Source organism: Lactuca sativa, chromosome 8 (genome assembly GCF_002870075.4).
Source record: "Lactuca sativa cultivar Salinas chromosome 8, Lsat_Salinas_v11, whole genome shotgun sequence".
Taxonomy (NCBI): domain Eukaryota; kingdom Viridiplantae; phylum Streptophyta; class Magnoliopsida; order Asterales; family Asteraceae; genus Lactuca; species Lactuca sativa.
In genome coordinates, this window is record NC_056630.2 from 226,097,676 (window position 1) to 226,100,803 (window position 3,128).

At 36.7% G+C, this 3,128-nt stretch overlaps 1 pseudogene; it reads right to left on the reverse strand.

The window, feature by feature from the left end:
* Positions 1 to 255: 255 nt before the first annotated feature.
* Positions 256 to 1,868, reverse strand: LOC122195470 (pentatricopeptide repeat-containing protein At5g50390, chloroplastic-like; annotated as a pseudogene).
* Between the last annotated feature and the right edge of the window lie 1,260 nt (positions 1,869 to 3,128).

Sequence of the window (3,128 nt, forward strand, 5' to 3'; positions counted from 1 at the left end):
GACCAGATCAACGCATCACATTACATTAATTCTACTACAAAGTGTAACATATAGAAAGATAAACCATTTTCCATATAACTTCTTAGACCTCATAAAATTTAATTAAAAAAAACACAGAAACGACAGCCATATTGAAAAATCTACTAATTTATTTTTTTTTCATTCTTTTGATATAATAATTTTAAGACCATGATAAACTTTTCACATTTTCAGGACATACATACATGTGTAAGGTTAGAACCCGAACCCACCCACTTAAGCATTGCATGTGAGATTTGTGATACATCTTGGTTTATGGAACTTGAAGCCGAATACTCTTGGGGTGTAGCACTGTATGGCCTTTTGTGGCTTCAGGTGACCATAACTCATCAGGAACAAGTGAGGCAAAGTCGTTCCAAAATAAGCACCATCAATATCATTCTCGTTCAGAGGCTCATCTTCATCGTCATCAAAAATATCATTCTGATTCACCATGGTAAGAGTCGCTGCTTGCAGCTCTGAACACAAAAAAGTACCTATTTCAGAATTCAAAAAGACCTCTAAAAACCAGTACATGTAGATGTAGTTTACCTTGTGGGGCAAGTGTGTTGGATACATTATAGTCTTCACTCACAACTCCTTGATAGTTTTAGATCTTTACTCAAAAGTCAAAACAAATCATTTAGTTAACTTAGCAAACAAGTAACTACAATGCAACCGATTTTAAAAAAAAGGATTACTACATTTGGTGTAGAGAGTGCATCATCGTAGGGATCATGAATAGGTCCATCTAGTTGAGGAATCCTATTATTACCACCAGCAACAATACTATTGCTCCATTCACCAACCTAAGCTCACAAACAAACACATCTTATCTTATATTAATATGGAATAAAAAAAACATTACACATGAGATGTGTTAATTAAAAGATATAATACTTCAAGTTTATCAGCTACCCATCTTGTTGAGGTATATATCCGCATGAGGGGCGATATTATGAAGGAAACTTAAGTTTATGCAACCAAACTCAAGGAACACAAACATACAAAAAATAGATTACTAAGCTTTTCTGGCTCCATACCGTATACTTTATCTGCTGCAAGCTTTCCATGTTTTAGATTCTTGTGGGCCCTACAAGCTGTAAGCAAAGCAGCCCACATGTTTACTGTAGGATTAAATGAAGCATTTTGGATCAAATAGAAAGCTTCATCTAATAACCGTTCATGACCTAATATCAATCATACATGTATAATGCATAGCTCTAGGTTTTTCCTTGAAATCTGTTCCCATTGATTCAAATATTTCCCACCCTTGAACTGATAAATGTGAATAGCTACAAGTAGATAGAACACTCAAGAAAAGTAACATGATTTGGGATCATTTTTTCAGTAATCATTTGTTTGAATAACTCTAAAGCTTCAATTCCTCTCCCATGATTACAATATCCATCAATTAATGCGTTCCATGATATAACGTTCTTGTGAGGCATTTTATCAAACACGTTGCGTGCATCATCAATTCTTCCCCATTTACTGTATAAGTCAACAAGTGAAATGTTGGAAACTATGTCTAGATTAAGACCATGGTGGATGAGGCCTACATGTGCTTGTTTGGCGTGCTCTAATGAAGCTAATCGTGTACACACTGTTACTATCATTAAGAAAGTGAAGTGGTCCATTTTAACAGCAGAATATTGCATCTCGTAGTTGAGATCTAAAGCTTCTTCACTGTATCCATGAAGGGCGTACTCTACAATGATTGTATTCCAACCCACTATTGTTTTTTCAGGCATTTCATCGAACGCACACTGGGCATCCTCGATGCTTCCACACTTGTTGTACATGTCTATTAGTGCACATGATACGAAGATATCTTGACTTACACCCATTTTTATAGCACAAGCGTGTAATTGTTGTCCTGTAGAAATCAATTTCAGTCATGCAGATGTACGCATCATGGTGGAAAAAGTAAGTGAACTGACGTCAGATTGTTCCTCCCATTTTAACCGAACTAAGTAGTTATGGCTACCTAAATTCGATTTCACAATTTATATTTCTCTTTCTCCCATTGCAGTCTCCGTCTTTCTATTGTTGTGATAGAGATTTTCCTTCCGTCGCTAGGTTTTGAGTACAGCTGTATTAGCATAGGTAGGCAATGCTAGAGGTGGGAGAGGATGGTGGTGGGCAACACGAGAACTGTTTAGAATTAAAGAGGAAGCGATGGTATGTCCAGAGCGCAGCGGAGAAGGGAAACTCATCGGTGTTGGTGAAGGAATTTTTGGAAACCGATGAGATGTGAAAAAGAGAGGATTCAACGGAGGGTGAAGAAGCAGCCGACTGAGGCAGTGGCTCATACGGTGAAGATAATGATTGATCGTTATTACGATTTAAGTGAGATATGCAAAGCCATGGGAGATCTCTATGAAATCACAGGTTGGGTTTTTGGTTAGAGAGAGAGAAAGGAAGACAAAGACCCTAGGTTTGTTTCTTGCTGATTGGAAATGGAGGGGTTTTTATTTTTCACATAGGCGGGGTTTTAATTTTTGGGGATTTCATTTCTCGCACATAACGCGTGTTTCATTAAAAAATATAAAGTGACACACTTACATGAAACACATTTTATAATAGGCGTCCTCTGTATTTTTTTTTTGCTTTTCTGACACTAATTTCAGGGAACCCTCAAATATGCGTCCTCTATCTTTCAAATTTTATAAGAGATGACATTATTTTTAGGACACATGTTTTTGCGTATCGTAAATCACTACGCGTCATTGTTTGCACGTCATTAGAGGTTGTTTTTCTAGTAGTGGTGATAGATTGGCTTGATATGAGTGATGCTTTGTTGTCTTGGGAGTATTGGATGGTACGATGTACAGGAAATATCTATTGGTATCAGTAATTGCTAAGTGTATGCTTTAAAAAATTTCTACGATTATGATCTTATCCCTAGAATAACTGATTTGGCCTTATTTCATGTTCCTTTTCTGGTTGTGGTGCTAGGGTAGAGTCTATTATTTGACAGTCTATTTGATCCTATTATGTGTATAATTTACATGCATAAGGCAACCAGCAGTGAGGGTTGAAATTTATAGCATGAGTTGTGGTATGTAGGTTGAATGTCATGTGATCCTTTTATGGATTGGAGTGTT